Source organism: Cnephaeus nilssonii (assembly GCF_951640355.1).
Source record: "Cnephaeus nilssonii genome assembly, chromosome: 15".
NCBI lineage: Eukaryota > Metazoa > Chordata > Mammalia > Chiroptera > Vespertilionidae > Cnephaeus > Cnephaeus nilssonii.
Genome location: NC_137086.1, coordinates 345609 through 368731, shown reverse-complemented (window position 1 = coordinate 368731; position 23123 = coordinate 345609). Strand labels below are relative to the sequence as shown.

Here is a 23123-nt window from a genome sequence, read left to right as displayed (position 1 = left end):
GCAGGGGCGCAGGGGCCGGGGGCCAGGAGCCGAGGGCGCAGGGGCCGGGAGCTCGGGGGCCGGGGGCCGGGGGCCGGGGGCCGAGGGCCGGGGGCCAGGAGCCGAGGGCGCGGGGCGCAGGGGCCGGGGGCTGGGGACGCGGGGCTCCGGGGATTAGGGGCGCGGGGGCCGGGGGCGCAGACGGTCTGCGATCTTGGCCGGGAACGTGGAGACCCAGGCGGGAGAGCGGGTGTTGGGGGCCGGGCGGGCCCGCGGGCTTTTGTCCGCTCTGGCCGGTGGCGCGGAGCGCGGCCTCCGGAGCCGCCTTTGTTCGGAGCCCGGAATCCCCGCTGCCGGGGACGTCGTCGAGGAGCCGGGGAAGCCCCGCTCGCTCGGGTCCCCCTCCCGCTCGCTTCTCTCCTCCGTCCCCCTTCTGTGCGCCCTCCCCCTTCCCCTCTCCCCCTCTTCCCTCCGCCCCTCCCGCTCCTCCCCCGAATCCCCTCTCTCCTCCTCCGGGAACCTCCCTGGGGAGCCTCAGGGTCCGAGCGCACCTGGCGGCCAGGACTCCGGGAGGGGCCGCGGGGCTGGTCCTCGGGGTCTAGGCAGCCGAGTCCGAGCGGGTCTCCAGCCGGGCGCCGCGATCGCGAGTGGCCAGACTTCGCGGGGCGCGGGCGCCGCTTCCGCGCAAAGTTCCGCGCGCGGGTGTCTCCGCGGGCCCCGACCCGCTCGCGCCCCAGAGGCCACATTCCGCTCCCTGGACGCGGGCGCCCGGGACCCCGAGGGTGCGGACGCGGCTGGAGGAGCGGCTGGCTGGGGGCGGAGGCCCGCGTGCCTTCAGGCGCCGCCACAGCCCGGTCCCGGCTGCCGCTCTGGATGCCGGGCATAGTTTCCACTCGGCCTGGCCGGGCGGGCTTGGCTCCGCCGCGGAACCTGCCGAGGCCGGGAGAGTTGGAGCGAGCGACTCGGGAAGTGGGCGGGCGCGACCTCCCCGGTGGCGCCGCCTCGGGTCCCGCGGGCGCGATCGGCCCAGAAACCCGGCCGCGTGCGGAGGGCCCGGGCCGCGTGGGCGGTGCGCGCGGACCACTTAGTCCTCGCGAGTCGGGAAGGCGGGGACCCCGAGCCCGTCCCGCGTCCGGCTGGTGCGCTGCGCCCGCGTCCTGGTGGCGTTTTAGGCAGAAAAGGCTGGAGAGCATCGCCGCCCAGCGGGGTCCGCCGCCCGGCGCTGGCTGGGGAAGGAGCGGGGTCGGGCCGAGAGGGGCGGGCGCAGGCGCCGCGGGGTTCCGGGAAGGAAGGCGCCCACCGGCAAACTCCCACCGCGATCGCGCGTGGGCCAGGCGTCTCCCTGCGTTTCTGGGACTTGGGGCCGTTGTCCTCTCGGCCTGGCAGAGTGCGGCTGACCCAGGCCCCGGGGGGCCAGCGGGTGGGGGAGGGCCCTGCAGGTCACAGCCGCGCACACCAGTTACGGGGGCGGGGGGACCCCATGCTGCCCGCTGCACACCTGGACGGGAACCCCGGGACCGCAAGCCGAGTCCTGGCGGGACAGGTTCAAGCCCCTGGGCAGGACCGGGGCCGGACCGGGGCAGGACCGGGGCAGGCCCGGGGCCCAGGTGGGAGGCGGCGGTGACGGCGGTTTGGGGAGGAGCCCGTGGCGGGTGCGCCCCTGGGAGCAGGTGTGAGCGGGGCGCGGCCTGGGGAGACCGGACATGGTCTCATCGATGTTTCTAACTCTCTATCCCTCTCCCTTCCTCTCTGTAAAAATGAATAAAGTATATATTTTTAAAAGTCCTGCGGTGGATCAGAATCTGGAAGGTGCCAGGCTCTCCCCTCAGGCCGGGCCCATAGCGGGTTGTTTGGACCCGAGGTTCCCTCCGAACTGCCCGGCCTGAGACCCCCTGCGGCTCGGGTTTGGGTGAGTTCCGGCCACAGGGACTTAAGGGCTGCTCCGGAAGCTGGGCCGCCATCCGGGACCGGCCCCCCATCCCGGAACCGCCCCCCATCCCGGAACCGCCCCCCCATCCCGGAACCGCCCCCCATCCCGGAACCCGCCCCCCCCATCCCGGAACCCGCCCCCCCCATCCCGGAACCCGACCCCATCCCGGAACCGCCCCCCATCCCGAACCGCCCCCCCATCCCGGAACCCGCCCCCCATCCCGGAACCCGCCCCCCATCCCGGAACCGCCCCCCATCCCGGAACCTGCCCCCCATCCCGGAACCGCCCCCCCCCATCCCGGAACCGCCCCCCCCCATCCCGAACCGCCCCCCCCATCCCGGAACCCGCCCCCCATCCCGGAACCCGCCCCCCATCCCGAACCGCCCCCCATCCCGAACCGCCCCCCATCCCGAACCGCCCCCCATCCCGGAACCGCCCCCCCCCATCCCGGAACCGCCCCCCCCATCCCGGAACCCGCCCCCCATCCCGGAACCGCCCCCCATCCCGGAACCCGCCCCCCATCCCGAACCGCCCCCCCCATCCCGGAACCCGCCCCCCATCCCGGAACTGCCCCCCATCCCGAACCGCCCCCCATCCCGAACCGCCCCCCATCCCGGAACCGCCCCCCATCCCGGGACCCATCCCCCATCCCGGAACTGCCCCCCATCCCGGAACCTGCCCCCTGCCCTCCATCCCGGGACCCGCCCCCCATCCCGGGACCCGCCCCCCCCATCCCGGGACCCGCCCCCCATCCCGGGACCCGTCCCCCATCCCGGAACCCCCCATCCCTGGCCGCCCCCCAACCTGGGACCCACCAGCCTCAGGCTTAGGCTTTGCAACTCCTCCCCCCACAGAGGCACCTTCAACCCGCCTGTCACTCAGCTGGGAAGTTCCTGCTTTAAATTAAACTGTTCACCAAGGCAGCTGTCTGTCACCCTAATAATAAAGAGCTAATAATGTCAAAGACGTTTTACCGGCCCCTCCCGCCTTCCCCTCCTGCTGGGGCCCTGCCCCCCCCACACACACACACCTCCTCAGCCCCTTCCCCGCCCTGGGCCTCCCCTGCACCCTGGGCCTCCCCTGCACCCTGGGCCTCCCCTGCCCGGTGGTGGGAACCCGCCTTTCAGAAACGACGCCCACCCACCTCCAGGCAGTCAGAGCCCTGAGCACCGGTGCCTCCGGGGTCAGGAACCCCGTGCGGAGGGGCCTGGGGTGGACCCCTCAGAGCGGCACCGCCCCCCCCCCGACCCCCCAGGCCTCCGGTGCCTGCAGACAGGGTTCCCACGCCCTGGTTTTCTGATCGGCCCCTGAGTGTTCGGGCTGTGCCGGTTCTGGCTCCGATCTCACGGAACACCTGGGCCGGGGGCGCAGGGCTGTGGGCTGCCGGAGGCGGGCACCGCGGGCTCAGGACCCCCGCCCCTCGGTGTGGACGCTGTCACGAGGCCCATGCCCACGCTGGGAGGAGGGCCCGGCCCCGCCTTGTTCCCTGGAGACCAGCCTTCCCTCCTTCACCCGCCTCCCCTGGCGTCCCCGCCCCTCGCCCAGCTCGGGAGAACCTAACTTTGCACAGGTGGGTGGGGGAGAAACGCGGCCCAGGTGGGGGCGCCGTGGAGGGAGCTGGGAGCTGGGAGGGCAGCCTGGCCACAGGTCAGTGGTGGGAAGGCCGCCTGCCGTCCCGGCTCTGCGGACACGGCGTGAGGGACGCCGTCTGTGAGCCGGAGCCTGTGGCTGAAGACAGATTCCTGCTTTAAATCCTGTTAAAACGCGTCATCCCCGCTCGCATCTGAAAAGCACGTGAGGACGAGTAAAACACGTGGGTGTTGGTGCCGGACTCCTTCTCCGCCATCGACCCGAAGCCTCAGTGACCCACGGTCTCGGTTCCCCACCGTCAGCCTCTGAAAATGTTGAGTGGAAAATTCCAGAAACCAGCCGTGTGTAAGTTTTGAATTGCAGGCCGTTTGGTCGCCTGTTGAGATCTCACTCCATCCTTCCCCCTCGCCGCCCCCAAACCTGACTCACCCCCGAACCTGACTCACCCCCGAACCTGACTCACCCCCGCCTCGCCCGCCTGTTAGTCACCGGGCAGCCGCTCGCCTCTCAGACCAGCGGTTGCCAGGGCAGCGCTGGTGTTCGGGCACCGGCACCGTTTCACTTACTCCTAATGGCCCGAAGCCGAGTGCGGCCGGCAGCGCAGACCGACCAGCAGCCCGGCCGTCCTGTCCGTGGAGGGGACCTGTCCGTGGAGGGGACCTGTCCGTGGAGGGGACCTGTCCGTGGAGGGGACGCCGTGCGGAGGTTCTCACAGGAGGCCCCGCACGCCCCTGCGGTCACCGCGTGTTGTCCTCGTTCTGGTTTTCATTAGTGATTGCTCGTCTCTGCGGCACCTGATTTCCAAACGAAACCACAGAGTGGGTTTGGGGAAACGTACGGGGTCGGGGCTGTGGGTGGTTTCAGGCGTCTCTGGGGTCTTGTCCCCGGTGGGTCGGGGGCTGCCGTACGTACCCGTCGCCCGGGCCAGGGCGGGGCTGGCAGTCAGCCTTCGGGGACCCAGGTGCCCGCGTGCTGGGCTCAGACGGACTGCGGTTCCCGAGTCGCCATCGGGAGGTGTCTGCGTGGTGAGACCCCGGCACCGTTTGGAAACGTGTGTCTGGAAAGTTAGAAACGCCCGGTGTGGGTGTGGGTGTGAGTGTAGCTGCGCTTCATGGGGGACTCCCTCCCCGCTCTGTCCTGAGCCCAGGAGGGAGCTGTGGCCGGAGGGAAGCAGGCCCGTCGCTGGGAGTGTGGGTCCTGCTGGCCTCCTCCCGCCCTCCCCCCGCCCGGGGCCACCCAGACGCAGTTTTGTTTAATTAACAGATTATTGACTTCAGAGAGGAAGGGAGAGGGAGAGAGAGAGAGAGAAACATCGATGAGAGAGAATCAACGATCGGCTGCCTCCTGCACGCCCCCCACTGGGGATCGAGCCCGCAACCCGTGCATGTGCCCTGACCGGGAATCGAACCGTGACCTCCTGGTTCAGAGGTCACACCGGCCGGGCCTTCCCTGCGCAGCCCTGTGACTTGGTTTCCCTGCACAGTGAGGACGGGCCGCCGTGGGCTCCCCTGTCTGTCCCTCCTCCCCGGGCCCAGGGCTGTGGCCGGGGGAAGCAGGGCCTTTTAGAAGTGGGTGCCGGGCCGACGGGACGAGGTTCCACATCAAAGTGTCAACATGACTGGGGGTTCCAGGGTCCAGACCCACGTCCTCCGCCCTCGGCAGCCGGCTGAGGGTGGCCCTGCGGCTCTGGGCTGCCCCCCAGGCGAAGGGGAGGTTTTTCGGTTACGACCGGGGAGGTCACCGCCCACAGGAAAAACCTGAAACAGACGCCTGGGAGGCCCGTGTGGGGCCAGCAGGGTCCCCGACACCGTCTCCCCTCACTGCGCCGACATGTGCGGGGCCCAGGCTTCTCGGGTCTTCAGGGCCCCGCACACGGGTCCGGACCGTGGTACAAGTTACTGAGCACATGATCCTGCCACTTTGGGGCACGCGAAGGCGAGATGTCTTTACATTGAGTTGACCTTTTTGGTAAATGTAACTTAAAAGCAGCTAAACTTGCCCGGCTGGCGTGGCTCAGTGGTGGAGCGTTGACCTAGGATCCAGGAGGTCACCGTTCGATTCCCGGTCCGGGCACAGGCCCGGGTTGCCAGCTCAATCCCCAGTGTGGGGCGTGCAGGGGGCAGCCGATCCGTGATTCTCTCTCATCATTGATGTTTCTCTCTCTCTCCCTCTCCCTTCCTCTCTGAAATCAATTTTAAAAAATACACATTTTTAAAAAGCAGCTAAACCTGACTGAATCGGGCGCCGTGGGGGTGAGGACATCCGAGTCTCCCTGGAGCCTGCGGAGCCTGGTCGGCCCGGGGTCCTGGCTGTGCTGGGAACGGGGCTCGGGGCGCTGTACCCCGACACCCTCGCGGGGCGTATCCTGGTGGCAGACGCTTCTCTGGTGTAGAAAGGAACATCCCGGAGTGGTTCTTGGTGCCGGCGTCCCAGCCAACGCGTGTTCTCCCAGGCGGGATTATTGATTATTGATTATTGTGTAGCCACAGCATGAATTCTTTCTTGGGGTTAATTTTGAAAAATACAAGTTTTTCCCTCTCTGAGTCCTGGTTTCTCTTCAGATGCTACAAAAAGCAGAGCAAGTCCTGGGGTGCCAGGCAGACGGTCCCGGGTGGGGGCCGGGCGGGTGGCAAAGTGGCCGAGGAGGGAGACTGGTTCCGAGTCGGGTCTCGGTCGGTGCTCCTGGCTCGGGTGAGGGTCAGTTGTCGTAATTTGATCAGTTTCTGGACCCTGTTGCCTCGCTCCTTGGTTTCTCAGCTCCCTGCAGGGTAGAGAAATGGGGGGCACTGGTCCCCCAGAACTCACCCAGCGATCTGGGGTGAAGGGTGGCCCGTGGCCTCCGTGTGCCCCCAGGAGGCGCCTGGTCCCCGCGTCGGCCTCATGGAGACTCCGTGGTGGGCGTGCCGACCTGACTGCCCACCGGTGAAGGTGGGCTCATGCCCGCCCGGCTGCCTCGCCCGCCCTGCCCGGCCCTCAGGGCGCGCAGAGCCGGGCCGTCCCCGAAGGTCCCCTGGTTGGCGCCCCCTCGGGGAGCGGTGGGTCCCCTCTGCAGGACCGGCCACGCGGCTGGCGGTCCCAGTTCTGACCTTTGCACGCGTTTTCTTTTAGGAAAAACAAAAGCCTCATCGATCACGGTGACACGGGACGGTCCCGTGCTTGCCGTGCTGTGTGGGTTGTGACCTGTCTTTGCCGCAGTCGAGATAATGAGCCCCTCCCCCGGCCACAGCCTGCCCCCCCCCCCCCCCCCCCCCGTTTCCTCTTTGTTCTCCGCTGGAATGTCTTTGTCTGGATTTGGCAGATCCGGGAAGTCCTGCCTGGCAGCTGAGTGCGGGCCCAGCTGCTCCCCACGTGTCCGGGGCGGGTGGGGTGGGGGGGTTTCCCAGCGAGGCCTCCTGGGCTCCCCGTCTTCGTGGGAAGAAATTAAACTCGAATGTCAGTTTCTCCAGCGAGTGGGCTGGTCCGGGAGCCGGCGGCGGCGGCGGCTGGGAGCTGGCCCGGCCCGGCTGTTGGACTGCCATCAGGCGGGTCCTGGGCCTCGCAGAGCCCCGCGGTGACCCTGAGGTTGGGCAGGTGTGTCTCGGCTCCTTCCGCCTGCGCCTGCCGGTGAATCCGCTTCGTTGATCTCGGCAAATGCCGGCGTGGAGTCAGCAGGGCCCCCTCGGTCCTTTCCCTCCTCTTTGCAGAGGCCTCGGCCCCTGGTGGCGCACACAGCACACGGGTCAGGGCTCAGCTGAACACGCAGCCCCGGGTCCCCGCTCCGTCCAGCGACCTCCGGCTCCCGGCTCCCCAGACGCACAGCCCTCCCTCCCGGCTGCGCCCCGAAGCTGTGCTCCCCTCGCTCGTTTCAGTCTCGGGGATCCTGCGCCGTGAGCCGGGGGACAGGGCCTTGGAAACGGGGTTCGCGCGGGCGGCCAGCTTCCTGGGCGTTTCGGGCAGGAGAGGAGCGCTCTCGTCCAAAAGCCAGCATTCCCACTCACTTCCGGGGCGGTTTTCAATCCTCACCCGAGGGTGTTTTTATTGACTTTAGAGAGAAAGGGAGAGGGGAGGAGAGACAGAAACATCGATCGATCGCCTCCGCTATGTGCCCCCACCGGGCATCGAACCCGCAACCTGGACGTGTGCCCTGCCTGGGACCGGACAGCACTCCAGCCAGCTGAGCCGCAGCAGCTGGGACAGAGGAAAGGTTTAAACCTTCGTTAATTCTCCCACAGCCAAGTGTGGGGAAGAGCAAGGAGCAGTTTGAACAGAGGGAGCCCGCGGCCACGAGGAACGCTTTTCCCATCCTCCTCGCGCCTGTGGGCGCCGGCGGGAAATTTAACTGCAGCTGCTGTTCAATCAGCCCCACGAGTTCCCGCCAGACCCACGCGGGGTGCGGCCCGCGCCCTGGGCGGCCGCTGGCCCTGGGGTCCTACGCTGACCTGCGGCGACCGGATGGTGCCTGGTTGGCTGGTCCTGGGGAGAGGCGAGCCCTCCGTCCGTCCGTCCGTCGGTCCGTCCGTGGCACGGGGCTGCCTCCCCCCACAGCGGCAGAGCTGGGCAGCGGGAGAAGCCACAGCATCACACGTGGCTCTGGGAGAACACATTTGCTGAGACTGTTTCCCGTGGCTCCCGTGGCTGGGGCCCAGGCTCTGTGGCCCTCAGTCCCTGCCCTCCAGGCTGTCGGGGGGCGAGAGGTGTGTGTGTGGGGGGGCGGGCGGAGAAGGCTCGGTGCTCCAGCTGCTGGGGGAGGGGCTCACCCCCCTCTGCTCAGAGGGCTGGGCGCCGGCGCCGAGCAGCTTCGGGAGGGGGTAGGGCAGCTCGTGGCGTCGGCCGGCCGGGTGGACCAGGGCCTCGAGCTTCCTCTGCTCAAGGCCCCGCTGCCCTCCCGGCCCCGTCACTGCCCCTCTGTCCCGGCCCCGTGGCCGCTCGGTTCAGCGCCTACTGTGTGCTCAGCACAGACCGCCGGGTGGTGTCAGGTGAAAGCCGGGCTCCCTCCCAACAGGAACGCTGTTCTTTGTGGATAACAGCGCGTGCGTGCCCCACGGGTGGACCGGTCACCGGTGGCGCCGGGGCAGCCTCGGGACCCTGACCCCGTCCTGGCCGCGCCTCCTGAGCCCGCTGCTGAGGCGTTTCTCTGGGGCGCGGGCAGGCGGGGTCTGGGAGTCACAGACAAGGCGGGTGAGGCCGTGAGGCGGGGCCTTCGTCCTGGGCGGGGAGCCGCCCGGGAAGCAGGAAGCAGCTGTGTTCCCGAGGCTCCCACGCGGGATGCGGCCTGCATGTCGGGCCGATTGCCCGGGAGCTGAGCGCAGCAAGGACCCGTCCGTCCTGCCGCTTACCTCACAGCGGGCTTTCACATCTGCACGCTGAACATGCTCACGGCAGGAACATGCAGAACAGGGATAAACACACCAAAGAAGGTGCATTCTCATCGTTAACGAAACTGACCCTGTGGTCAGATGCGCACACGCGTGCTGTGTGGACGCTCACGGGCACAGGCGTGAGAGTGTCTCAGCGTCTGCCTGTCTGTCTCTCTCACACCCAGTGCTCATCCGGGATCGCGTGTCCACTGCGGTGCCCGCACCTGCATTCCTGTCTGTCCTCCCTCCTGTCCTCTGCTGTCACCCGTCCGTCTCCTACCTGTGTGTCCATCACCATCACCTACCAGCGTCTGTCCTCTGTCCATCACCGTCACCTTTCAGCCGTCTGTCCTCTGTCTGTCCATCACTGTCACCTATCAGCCGTCTGTCCTCTGTCCATCACCGTCACCTACCAGCCGTCTGTCCTCTGTCTGTCCATCACCGTCACCTACCAGCCGTCTGTCCTCTGTCTGTCCATCACCATCACCTACCAGCCGTCTATCCTCTGTCTGTCCATCACTGTCACCTATCAGCCGTCTGTCCTCTGTCCATCACCGTCACCTTTCAGCCGTCTGTCCTCTGTCTGTCCATCACCGTCACCTACCAGCCGTCTGTGCTCTGTCTGTCCATCGCCGTCACCTACCAGCCATCTGTCCTCTGTCTGTCCATCGCCGTCACCTACCAGCCGTCTGTCCTCTGTCCATCACCGTCACCTTTCAGCCGTCTGTCCTCTGTCTGTCCATCACTGTCACCTACCAGCGTCTGTCCTGTCTGTCCATCACCGTCACCTTTCAGCCGTCTGTCCTCTGTCTGTCCATCACCTACCAGCCGTCTGTCCTCTGTCTGTCCATCACTGTCACCTATCAGCCGTCTGTCCTCTGTCTGTCCGTCACTGTCACCTATCAGCCGTCTGTCCTCTGTCTGTCCATCACCGTCACCTACCAGCCGTCTGTCCTCTGTCTGTCCATCACTGTCACCTATCAGCCGTCTGTCCTCTGTCTGTCCATCACCATCACCTACCAGCCGTCTGTCCTCTGTCTGTCCATCACTGTCACCTATCAGCCATCTGTGCTCTGTCTGTCCATCACTGTCACCTATCAGCCGTCTGTCCTCTGTCTGTCCATCACCATCACCTACCAGCCGTCTGTCCTCTGTCTGTCCATCACTGTCACCTATCAGCCATCTGTGCTCTGTCTGTCCATCACTGTCACCTATCAGCCGTCTGTCCTCTGTCTGTCCATCACTGTCACCTACCAGCCGTCTGTGCTCTGTCTGTCCATCACTGTCACCTATCAGCCGCCTGTCCTCTGTCTGTCCATCACTGTCACCTACCAGCCGTCTGTCCTCTGTCTGTCCATCACCATCACCGATCTGTCTCCTGTCTGTCTTCCATCTGGCGTCAGTCCATCTCTGTCTCAGCCTCTGGGTGTGACTGGCTCTGGGCCTGGCCCGGGTGCAGGTGTGAAGCCGGCGACGCGTGGCCTGGCCCTTGCAGTTGGAGGCCTGGTCCTTCACGTGACGGCCACACGGGACACGTTTGTTCGGAACCGTGTTTATTTCACCAAATTCCTAGGACGGCTCGTTTCTTAGCTTCCGCTTTCCTGCTGCTGCGGACAAGACCCCGGCTGCGCCGTGTGGTTGGGGTGGCCTGAGGGCCCATTTCTGTCTCCTGCCCTCAAGCCCTGTGACCGTCTGACAGGTCTGTCCGTTCGCAGAGCCGTGGGGCCCCATGGGGTCTGGGCTCCTGGCTCCTGGCTCGGGGCTTCCCTGCCGCGCCCTGTGCAGGTCACCCACCCCCAGCCGTGGGTCCCATCTGTGGGTGTGTCTGTGAGTCCTCCCGGGCCTGGCCAGGGAGCCGCTGGGACAATGGACGCTATTGTTTTGTTCTGACCTCCTCTGGGCAGCGGGTTCCAGGGCGGGGATGTGAGCAGAGGGCGGTGGGCTGTGGTGGGCGGTGGGCTGTGGGATGCCGTGGGGGGTGGAGGGCCGTGAGGGCTGGACTGCCATGTGGTGTGGGGTGCAGGGTGCTATGGGTTGTGGACTGCCATGGGGGGGTGAGGTGCAGTGGGCTGTTGGCCGTGGGGTGTGGGGTGCGGTGGGCTGCGGGTCTCGGGGTGCAGGGTTGGCCATGAGCTCACAGGGCGCGGCCGTCTGACAGCGCTGATGGTGATGGGAGCAAATACTTGACATAAACAGGAAACAGCAGCGTCCTCAGTGCCTCTCAGACGCGGGTCCCACAGACCAGGCCCCCTCCCCCATCACCCGTGTGGGAAGCGCCTGACTTGCCTCTGAGGCCCCCTCTGCAGCCGGGACCGGCCGCCTCCCTTCTCTCAGGCGCCCCAACCCACAGGCTGCTGGTCCCCCGGTGGGATCCGGTCTCCGTGAATCACGAGGGGGGAGGGTTGTGGGGGGGGGTCGGGGGGGCCATCGCTGGGAGCTCTCAGATTAGCATTTCCTCCTTCTGCGGGAGCAGCACTGGCCCGGCCTCACGCAGGCGGGTGAGGGGCTGGGCGTGTGAGGGGCCCGGAGTGAGGGGCCGGGCGGGCGGGTGAGGGGCCGGGCGGGTGTGTTTCCCGGCTCCCGGGAACCAGGAACTGGCTGCGGCTTCTCCTCTCACTTCCTGGAGGAAAGGCCGTGATTGGCCGGCCTTCCTGCGAGGCCGTGTTCCTGAGAGCCTGCCGCCCGCCCAGCAGCACTTTAACTTTTAAAAATAGCAGCCGCAGCGGTGCAGTTAGTCATCATTGTTCCTTATTCAGACCTGGGGGATGTTTGTGTTGGCATGGCAACAGGAAACCAAATATTAATCCTGAGCCTTTGTCTTCTTGTGTTTGTTTTCCCTGTTTGGTCAGAGCCTGTGTTATCCCATCCACCTGCCCATCCACCCTGGGGTTCCGTCACCCCCCACCCACTCACCCCCACCCACTCACCCACCCACCTGCCCATCCGCCCACCCATCCATCCACTCATCTACCCTTTGATCCATAACCACCCATCCATTCACACATCCTTTCTTTCATCCCATCATTCATGCATCTATTCATTCATCCATCTATAGCCACTCCACCCATCCCTCCACCCTCTCATCCATCCATCCTTCTGCCCACCTGTCTGTCATCTCTGTCCCTCCCTGGGACCGTGTGGAGCGGGAGCCTGTGCTGTTGGACAGCAGACCTTGCGGCCGGGAGTCTCGCTGGCGGGGGTGGGGGTGGGGTGAGGTGGGGTGAGGTGGGGTGGGGTGAGGTGGGGGCCGGTGGGGTGAGGTGGGGCCGGTGGGGGGCGGTGGGGTGAGGTGGGGGCCGGTGGGGTGAGGTGGGGGCCGGTGGGGTGAGGTGGGGGCCGGTGGGGTGAGGTGGGGCCGGTGGGGTGAGGTGGGGGCCGGTGGGGTGAGGTGGGGGCCGGTGGGGTGAGGTGGGGCCGTTGGGGTGAGGTGGGGGCCGGTGGGGTGAGGTGGGGGGCGGTGGGGTGAGGTGGGGGCCGGTGGGGTGAGGTGGGGGCCGGTGGGGTGAGGTGGGGGCCGGTGGGGGGCGGTGGGGTGAGGTGGGGGCCGGTGGGGTGAGGTGGGGGCCGGTGGGGTGAGGTGGGGGACAGTGGGGGCCGGTGGGGTGAGGTGGGGGGCCGGTGGGGGGCGGTGGGGCCGGTGGTAGCAGTGGCCTGTCCCTGCCCTCCTCACGGGCCAGGACTGGGGCCGGGGGCCTCGCTGGGGTTAGAGGCGATGCTCCCCCAGCAACCGGAGCCCTGACGCCGAAGGCCCATCTCCTCCCGCGTCTGAGAAGAGCCTTCTCCTCGAGGCTCCGGGACCCTGAGTCCACCAGCCCTTCCCACCGGCTCCCGAGAGAGGACGCGGGCGGGAGTCTCCCCCAGGTCCTCCCTCGCGGCACCTGGAGGCGCCCTGTCTTAGGTTCCCGTTGTCTCCTCGGAGAGGGACTGCGAGGCCACCGGTCAGCGGTCCAGCACCCAGCGCGGAGCCGGGGGAGCCGGGCAGGCGAGGCCACTGGTCAGTGGTCCAGCACCCAGCGCGGAGCCGGGGGAGCCAGGCAGGCGAGGCTAGAGAAGGAACCACCTGCGTTACCACGGAGAGGCCAGCTGGCCGGTGTGGCTCAGTGGGTAGAGCGCCACCTGTGGACTGAGGGTCCTGGGTTCCATTCTGGTCCGGGGCACGGACCTCCGTTGCAGGCTCCTCCCCAGCCCCGGTCGGCCGTGCGGGCGGTTCTCTCTGTCTGTCCCCCTCCCTTCCATTCCCTCTAAAACCATCAACGGGAAGGATCCTCTGGTGAGATCGGCCACAATAAAAGGAACGCAGCGAGGAGGTCCCGGTCGGGCCCCTCCCAGAGGGCGGCCGTGGCGAGGCCCACGGTGACTCCCCGCGGCTCCTCCGCGGTCTCTCCCTCAGCGGCCTCTCCCAGGTCCCCTCCGCACGCGGCCTGGGAGCGCCCGGAGTGTGTGGATGCTCAGGGGCCACACGCTCACCGGACCGGACCGCGCAGGGAGCCTGCGTGCGGCCTCGCAAACTCAGAGACCTAAGCAGCTGCCAAGGACGGCCTGAGATGAGAACTTCTTAGCTAAACGCGTTTATGGAGGGAGGGTCGTCCCGCACGAGGCCGCCGTCTTCCCCGACAAGGTCAGTCTCCCCTCCAGGCCTGTCTGTGTCTCCTGCGTCTCAGAGAAATCGCCTTTGGAAGGTCGGGGGACACAGGGGACGCCCCTTTTTCCAGACGCTCCGGGCACGGTCAGTGCGCGTGGGCGGAGACCACCGCCCTCTTATTGTCTCTGTCATCCTGTTCATTGTTGGCGGTGGACTCTCCTGCTCCCACCTGAGTAACAGAAGGACGTGTCTATCATTTTACTTCTCATCCAATCCCAGAGGTTCCCCTCTGCGTCCTCCCGCCTCCCTCGTCCATCTCCCATGGATTTCAGGGACCCCACCCACGGCTCCTCCTTCGATGGTAGTTTATAAAACGAGGTACCGAGCTGCCGGTGTCTGGAGTTCTATCCTAACTCGCGGAGACCCCTCTTCCCGGCGATGGTCGATGGTGCGGCTCAAATAAACGCACGGAGTCTCTCACGGGTGGGAATGGCTCTTACTTGACGAGCTGACCGCCGGCCACACCCCTCTGTGCGTGACAGTGTCCGACCGACGGGCGCTCCCCGAGCTCCGGACGCTCCCCACTCGCCGGCAGCTTGGCTTGCCTCCCCCTCCTCCTGGAACTGGCCCACGTGTCGGACTCCTGGGCCGGATCCCTCCGTCCCTTGGGCATCTACTTGGTGTCAGTATTTGTTGATTCTGTTTGATGACCCATTTCCTCCGGAATCAAACACGAGGATTTGGGGCCTTTGGAGAGACAATAAACAGCATCAGCCTGGACGCAGCCCTGGGCTGGGCTTGTGTGCAGGAATGTGCCGGCCGGGCCGGGGCCGGGGCCTGGACGCCTGCCCAGTGGGGGAACGTGATTTATCCCTCCCTCCATGTCGCTGGACGCCAGGGCATGCTCGGCCCCTCGGTTAACCCGTTCCGTGCAAATTACAACCTTGGTTACACCAACTAGTCGACACCCCCGCATGCCTGGGTGTCTGCGACGTCGCTGGGCCCCAGTCCCCAGATGCTTGGTCAGATGCTGTTGTAGAGGTTTCTGAGAAGGTGGTTGTGGGGCGGGGCGGGGGGGGGGGGGGCGGGCTCCATGTTGAAATCAGTCCTTTGAGTCCAGCAGGTGAGCGTCCACAGGTGGGTCTCGTCCATTTGGGCGAAGGGCTCAGAACAAGCCCGGCCTCCATGTGCAGGGAGGACTGGGCCTTCAGAACCCCCGTGTGCAGGGAGGACTGGGCCTTCAGAACCCCCGTGTGCAGGGAGGACTGGGCCTTCAGAACCCCCGTGTGCAGGGAGGACTGGGCCTTCAGAACCTCCATGTGCAGGGAGGACTGGGCCTTCAGAACCTCCATGTGCAGGGAGGACTGGGCCTTCAGAACCCCCGTGTGCAGGGAGGACTGGGCCTTAGAACCTTCGGACTCAGCAGCTCTCCCTGCGTCTCCAGTCCACAGGCCTGTGAGCCGGTCCTTAAAGGAAGTCCGTCGATCGTATTGGTCTCCCTCCCTCTCCCGCCCCTGGTTCTCTTCGCCAGGGCCCTGCCGGCGGCGATCTGGTGACCGTCCCGTGGCCTGGACCCTCCAGGCACAGCCGTTGGGTCTGGTGGGTTGGACCACGGGCAGCCAGTCCACGTGTGGCTGGCCGGCCCCTCACGGTCAGCTCCCCCATCCCCGCCTCTGTCCAGGGACCTGTAACCAGGAAGGTGCAGGGAGCGAGCGCGGCCTAGACGCTGATTTCCACACTGATTTCCAAAAATAGCCGCAGGGTTGCATCTGAAGTTGTAACGTGTTCATCTCATCTGACATCCTGCCAAAGTGTCACCTTCCCCAGTCCTGTGCGCACGCGTGTGCGTGTGCGTGTGGTTTTATGTGAGTCAGGGTCCATAGGGTTTTAAAATCTGCTGCTCTCTCCCCATTTTATTTATTTAAAAAGATCACAGGTCACAGGTCCTAGGATTCCTCACTTCCTGATCTGGGTGCCATCCTGTATGCGGGTTCTGGCCTGAGATGCAGGGGGGTCAGCTTTGTGGGTGCTGCCCTGCGCCCCCGGATCGGTGGCTGCCGGGGCCTCCGTTCTGCTCTTTGTAGGGAGGGTCTGATGGACGCTGGGTCCCTCCCTGAGGCGCCCGCCCACCCTCGGGCACATGCCTCTGTCACTGCTGGTCACTGGGTCGGCCTGACCCGTGGGCCCGGTTTCCTGGGAGTCCCCGCCCCTCCCCCCACAGGAGACTGCCTTTTGGGGATTTCCCTTGTCAACAGTGCAGCCACCAAGTCCGCGTTCACCCACTGGGCTGATCCAGCGGCCGCTGGGCCAATCCAGGGCCCCGGTCGGAGTTCGTCTCCAGCGGGCGTTCGCTGCGCCCCCGGGGGTGGCGTGAGGCTTTGTGTGTGTGCAGCGCCCTCGGCCCTCGGCCCTCGGCCTTGCTGATGTGGTCACCGGGCTGGAATCCGGCTGACGGCCCGCGGGGCAGCTGGTGTCAGCCCGCCGGGCCCCTGTCAGCTCTGCCCCCCGCCCCGTCTCCTCCGTGGGTGACGCAGGAGGACGCTCCTGCTCGGGTTTGCAGGGAAAGGCCGTTAGTCAGGTGGCCCGGCCGGCGTGGCTCAGTGGCTGAGCTTCGACCTGGGAACCAGGAGGGCACAGGCCCGGGTTGCAGGCTCGATCCCCAGTGGGGGGCCTGCAGGTGGCAGCCGATCATAATTCTCTCTCATCATGGATGTTTCTCTCTCTCTCCCTCTCCCTTCCTCTCTGAAAGCAATAAAAGTATATATTTTTTAAATACCAGATCCGCCTGTCACTGCCCTGAGCCTCCTCGGACCGCTCTGGCCGAGGGGACCATGCGGACGTGACCAGGGTCGTGGGGAGCCGCGGCCGGTGCGGAGGACGGAGGCCCTTTGATGGGCAGGAGCCCGCCGGGCTGCTCAGGTGGGAGGCCAGGGCCCAGCTGTGTGTCCGCAGCTTCGGCCCAGCACCAGGCCTGCCCCACCTCCTGCCTGGCTGTTCACATGTGGCCTATGGCCTCCAGACGCTGGCGCTGGACTGGGGACTGGGGACTGGGGACCGGGGACCGTCAGGGAATCGACGAGGCCTGGCCTGTGGGGCCGCACGTCCATCCTGGGGCCTGCGCCATGAGCAGCGCCGTGGGCAGCTCTGTGGTTAGCGCCGTGGGCAGCTCCGTGGGCAGCGCCGTGGGAAGTGTCATGGGCAGCTCCGTGGGCAGCTCTGTGGGCAGCACAGTGGGCATCTCCGTGGGAAGTGCCGTGGGCAGCGCCGTGGGCAGCTCACTCCTGGTTCCTGTGGCTGCGCCGTGGCCACAGGCTCTGACCCGCCCGGGCACCTGCTGTTTCTCATTGGACGAGGCCGCTGAGCTGCACCGACACACGTGGTGGGAAGACGGTTTCGTGCGTGTCGGTGCCGTGGCCTCTCCTCCTGCCTGTGTGTCCCCGAGACCAGAGGGGCCTCCGTCCCTGTGTCCTCGGATCGCCCTGCACAGGGGCCTCTGGACGGAGGACACTCGTTGGGAAAAGTCTGGTTCGATCCCGGGGCCCCTTTTGCCCGGAAGCAGGAACGTGCTGACGTGGCGTTTGAGCCGCCGTGGAAGGCGCGTGGGTTTCCCCAGAGGGTCCATGTGCCTGGAGTAGCGGCCGATGTTCAGGCGGAGGCCGGGGCGGGGGGGGGGGGGGGGGCGCGCGTCACGGGACGGCTCCCGTGGCCTGGAACGCGGAGCCTCTGAAACTTACCGTCGGGGAACGGGTGACCCCCCAGGAAAGCGGGAAGCTCGGTGCCCGCCAGCACCCGGAGCCTCCCTCCGCTCCCTCATGCAGACGCTGGGCCGGGCCACCCGTGCCGGCTCCCAGTTTATCTGGCCCTCGAGCTCCGTCTGCATCAGACATTTTCTTTTTTTAATATATTTTTATTGGTGTCAGAGAGGAAAGGAGAGGGAGAGAGAGAGAGACACCTCAGTGATGAGAGAGAATCCCTGATCGGCTGCCTCCTGCACGAGTCCACAACCCGGGCCTGTGCCCTGACCAGGAATCAAACTGTGACCTCCTGGTTCACAAGTCGGCGCTCAGCCCTGAGCCACACTGGCCGGGCCAGACATTTTCAAACGGTTGGAGATGAGGACTGTTTCCTGAGGGCGTAGCTGTCTGAGCCGCACTCACCCACTAACCCTGCTGAGCCGCCGTCGGCAGAGGCTTGGCTGTGACCGAGTCTGGTGGCAGCCACGGAGACCCCCCTGCCAGCCTTGGGGACAGGCTGGCCGCTGTCTGGGCGCGGCGGGGGGAGCTGGAAGGAGTAGCAGACGGACCCCACTCTGCTTGGAGCAGCAGCGGGGCCCCTGGGGTCCTGAGGGGAGACGGCGCCAGAACGGGGCAGTTCACCGCAGGTGCCAGGCCGCGCCTCCTCCCACGGCCCGTGTGGGATTCTGGGTGACGGTACACGGGCAGGAAGATCAGCCGCTGCGTGGGCCGGGGCGTCCCTGCATGACCCAGGGGGACCCCGTTTGGGCCCTGGGTTCACACAGACACGGGGTTCACTCCTGGTTTTGCCCTGACCATCGGGGCCTGACCATCTGGCCCTGTCCATCCATCCCTGTCCACCGGGCCCTGTCCATCCAGGCCCTGTCCACCCAGGCCCTGTCCACCGGGCCCTGTCCATCCGGCTCTGTCTGTCCATCCCTGACCATCTGGCCCTGTCCATCCAGGCCCTTTCTATCCATCCCTGTCCACCGGGCCCTGTCCATCCAGCCCTGTCCATCCATCCCTGTCCACCCAGGCCCTGTCCATCCGGCCCTGTCTGTCCAGCCCTGTCCGTCCGACCCTGTCTGTCCAGCCCTGTCCGTCCGACCCTGTCTGTCCAGCCCTGTCCGTCCGACCCTGACCATCTGGCCCTGTCCATCCATCCTTGTCCATCCAGGCCTGTCTGGGTACCACTTCCGGAGAGAGGGCACAGGTGGGAGCTCGGTCCCTGAGGCTCCTCGTGCCCCCCTGGTTCCCGCGATGTCGCCGGGAGAAGCAGTGCATGGGTAGGTGTCAGCGAGGGGCCGCGTCGTTACGGGTCGTTAGCCGGGGAAGGAGCTCTCGTGGCAGCTCCTCGGCTGTGACACCCAAGGCCTCACTCTGCGCCCTTCCCGGAGCGGCACCCACCCCTCTGCACCCGGTGGGCCCGGGCCACCTCCTGCCCCGACGCTGGCGGCTCCGCCTGGAAAGGGCGAGCGTAGCTCGTGGCTGAGGCGGATCCTGGGAAGACGGCCTCGTGCGTGATCACAGCTGGACCTGCCCGTGTCCCCCAGGCCCCGGCGGCTGCGGGGTGGGGCTGCTGGCCGCATCCGAGGTGACGTGGAGGGGCCGTCATCGTCCCCTGTGCCCGTCGGCCAGGCCTCTGACGGGACCCGTGCTCCTCAGTGGACCCTGCTTCCTGCTGCTTTGCTGACCTGCACTTCATGTTCTTTTAATTTGAGAAACTTGGATGAAGCAGGCATGTGGCTGCCCCACGTGCGGTGATACATGCCTAAGCGTCAGCCATCCTGGCGCAGACCAGGGTCCCCAAAGACGAGGGCAGGAGGGCGCGCCGAGACCGGCGGGCGGAGTTCGCTGCCTCTGTGATTCCCCTGCAAGTCCTGCTGCTTCCGGTGGGGGGCAGGGAGCAGCCACAGGGGGCCCCCCCAGTCCTCACGGGGCCCCCCAGTCCTCACGGGGCCCCCCAGTCCTCACGGGGCCCCCCAGTCCTCATGGGGCCCCCCAGTCCTCACAGAGCCCCCCAGTCCTCCCGGGGGGCCCCCTAGTCCTCACAGAGACCCCCAGTCCTCACGGGCCCCCCCAGTCCTCACAGAGCCCCCCAGTCCTCACAGAGCCCCCCAGTCCTCACGGGGGGCCCCCAGTCCTCAATCTATACAGGGCCCCCCAGTCCTCACAGAGCCCCCCAGTCCTCACGGGGGGCCCCCAGTCCTCAATCTATACAGGGCCCCCCAGTCCTCACAGAGCCCCCCAGTCCTCAATCTATACAGGGCCCCCCAGTCCTCACAGAGCCCCCCAGTCCTCACAGAGCCCCCCAGTCCTCACAGAGCCCCCCAGTCCTCACGGGGGGCCCCCAGTCCTCAATCTATACAGGGCCCCCCAGTCCTCACAGAGCCACCGAGTTCCCCAGTCCTCACGGGGCCCCCAGACTACAAAGGCAAAGTGTGAGGAAAAGGACTGAGAACGGAGATGACACCTGAGACCCGCTGTTGGCCTGGCGTCCGAGCCCCGACACAGCCCTGGAGTCTGAACCCCAACACAGCCCTGGAGTCCGAGCCCCGACACAGACCCGGCCCGGAGGAGCCGCAGGGCTCCGGTCCCAGGACAGCGGCTCGTCCCGGTTGCTGCTCCCCCACCTGTCGTGGGAACGGGGCGCGCTGTGCAGTGTCGTGTCTGCAGACAAACCGTTCTGAGCCTTTAGCGCGGGGAGATGTGTTGAACGCGCGCCCCTCCAGGAAGAGGCCAGAGCCGATGGCCTCCGTGAAAGCCGCCCCGTGGAAGGCTCAGCCGGGTGAACGTGGCCACCGTGGCCGGGTCGCCCCCATCCCGCTGCGGCTGTGTGTGATAGATGAACCTTCGCCCAGCCGTGTGGTTGTGAAAGGAGGACAGAGGCCAGCGCCCGGGCGAGGGGGCAGGAACTCGGATCCCTGCGTCGTCTCCTCCCTCACGGCCACCGTCCGGCCTGCAGTGAATTGTGGTTTGACGTGGAGTCGGAACCTGAACTTGGACGCTTCGTCCAAACGCCACGCCTCTTCCCAGCCTTTTTATTTTTTTGTTTTTTTGGTTTTTTTCGGGCGGCTTTTGCTCTATCAGGATGTTGCAATGACGGAAGCGTGAACACAGTCGCCCCGAGAGAGCCCCCTGCCATGTAGCCCCCGCCCGGCTTTTTAACTAAAATACGCACCGGCCAGGTTCTGGGTTTGGTTCTTGTTGTTTTTAATATATATTTTTTATTGATTTCAGAGAGGAAGGGAGAGAGAGGGAAACATCAATGATGCGAGAATCATTGATCGGCTGCCTCGGGCAGGCCCCCTGGGAATGGAGCCTGCAACCTGGGCCTGTGCCCTGACCCAGAATCGAGCCGTGACCTCCTGGTTCGTAGGTCGACGCACAACCCCTGAGCCACGCCGGCCGGGCCAGATTCTGGTTTGGAGACTGGCCTGGGAATCTGGCTCAGGGCCCGGGGAGGCTGCAGGCTGTGGGCGCCCAGCGGGCTGCGGGCTCCCGCCCCCGCCCTCCCTGCAGGTCAGCAGCTGTGCTGGAGGGTCGCGTCCAGGGAACTAATCCCGCCAGCGCGGAGCCAGCGCGGAGCCAGCACGGAGCCAGCGCGCCGGCCGCTCCACCGGGTCTGCGGCCCAGGCCGCCCCTTTCCGGTCGGCCGCGTGCTGAGGGGCGACAGCAGGCAGGTTCCTGGTCTTGCCCCAGTAGGTTCCTCCTCACTGGTTCCTGTCCCCCCTCCAAACCTCCCCCCAACACCAGCCCCCTGATGCACCCCAGCCTGTCCCCCAAGCACCGCCCCTGCCCCGCGTTTCCGTGGTAACTACCCGGCCAGAGAAGGTGGAGTGGGCCGTGGCCTTCACCGTGGCCTTGCCCTAAAATGGCGGTTTCTGGGCGTCCTGAGGGACTTGCTGTGCGGCCGGGGCCTCTCGGAGCCGCTGCTGCTGCTGCTGCGTCCAGACGTGGTCGCCCGTCCGCCTGCGAGGCCCGGCGCTGGGTCCTCCCGCCCACGGCGCTCCTCCTGACGGGCACCACGCGTGTTGGCCGAGAGCTCCGTGGTTCCCGGGGCCTCGCACCGCTGGGTCCTCTGCACCGAGTGTCACCACCGTCGTCGGCGCTTTGCGGGTTAGGGGCCTGCCTTTGGGGTGATGGCCTCCCCAGCTCAGGCGGAAAGGGGCGCAGGGCTCCCGGGCTCCGCCCGCGCGGCAGAGGAAGGTTTCGGCCGTGCGCTCTCAGTTACGCTCCGTCCACGGGAGCTCGCTATCCCATTGGCGCTGTCCTGGAGCTTTCTGGAATCAGACTCGACCCCGGGCCTCCTCAAGGCCAGCTCCTCGGAGGGACGCCTCAGAGCTCTCGCCGGCTGTTGGCCGAGGTGGGCGGGAGCACGGCTGGGGCCTCCCTGTCCCCACACTCAGCCCTGAGCCCCTCGGCCCCTGGAGAGGGGGCACTGGGGCGTGGGGACAGCTGGGGAGCGTTTCCGAAATGCTTGTCAATTACTGCGTTCAGGGCAGTTTCTTTCCCGCAGTGTTATTGCTGGAAGTGGTTATTAGGTTGTAAAATAGCGATTCCATTGTTCGTGCGGAGCCAGGCCCTGTGTGGAGTGGGAAACAGCGGCTCCCCGAGGCCTTGTTCTGTGTGTGTGTGTGGGGGGGGGGGGGGGGGGGCTGCCCGGCACACGAGCCATCGTTTTAAAAGTAAAAAAAAAGATGGGAATTAAATTGCACACTTGGTTTTATTTATTAAAAAAATTTTTTTATTGATTTCAGAAAGGAAGGGAAAGGGGGAGAGAGAAATATCAATGATGAGAGAGAACCACCGATCAGCTGCCTCCTGCACGCCCCTCACTGGGGATTGAGCCCGCTACCCGGGCCTGTGCCCTGACCGGGACTCGAATCGTGACCTCCTGGCTCACAGGTGGACGCTCACCCCCGGGGCCGCGCCGCCGGCCGACTGCACAGTTGGCTTCCAAAGGAGAGGCCCGATGGTGGCATTAACCTGTCCGTCGTGCGAAGGGGCTGAGGGTGGATGTGAGGGAGGGCAGCAGGGAGGAGCGCCTGCCGTCCGTGTCTGCTCACGGGTGTGTGCGTGTGCCAACGCCTCCCCTCTGTCCACACGCTCTCACACACATGCAGTCACACGGGCACACAGGGCCGCCTCCCCAGATCACTGAAGAGCAGTGGGTGTCACCTGGCTTCATCCGCAGAGATGATTAAAATGATCCCCAGCCCTGCCCCCAGAGAGTCTGATTCTGAAGATTTGGGGGCGGGGCTCAGATTCTGCTTTTCTAACACGTACCCAGGGGATGATGTGGCTGCACATCAGGGGACCCACTGAAAACACGTGCTTAGGAGAACTGTCACCGTGACGACATGAACACACATTCCTGACACTTCCTACTGGGCGGGAGCTCACTCAGGAGACAAGAAGCCCTGCACTCTGCAGTCCTGACTGTGAGTCTGGGGCTCACAGGTGGAAGGACTGTTGGTTTCCCTGTCCATGGCATCTTCAGACCCTCACCTGTCTCTCTGGGGGGGGGGGGGGTGTCACACGGCCTCTTACTTCCTGGGGTCACAGGCACCCCGGTCCCACGGTGGGGGTCACACAGCCTCTTACCTCCTGGGGTCACAGGCACCCCAGTCCCACGGTGGGGGTCACAGGCACCCCGGTCCCACGGTGGTGGTCACATGGCCTCTTACCTCCTAGGGTCACAGGCACCCCGGTCCCACGGTGGGGGTCACATGGCCTCTTACCTCCTGGGGTCACAGGCACCCCAGTCCCACGGTGGGGGTCACAGGCACCCCGGTCCCACGGTGGTGGTCACATGGCCTCTTACCTCCTGGGGTCACAGGCACCCCGGTCCCACGGTGGGGGTCACATGGCCTCTTACCTCCTGGGGTCACAGGCACCCGGTGCCCCACGGTGGGGGTCACACGGCCTCTTCCTGGGGTCACAGGCACCCACTGTCCCACGGTGGTGGT

The 23123-nt window shown here is 66.2% G+C and overlaps 1 protein-coding gene across 2 annotated transcripts in view; it reads left to right on the top strand.

Annotated features, from left to right (window-relative positions):
- Positions 1-23123, top strand: part of PXDN (peroxidasin) — a 58262-nt gene that overhangs the window by 702 nt on the left and 34437 nt on the right. The window lies entirely within an intron of this gene.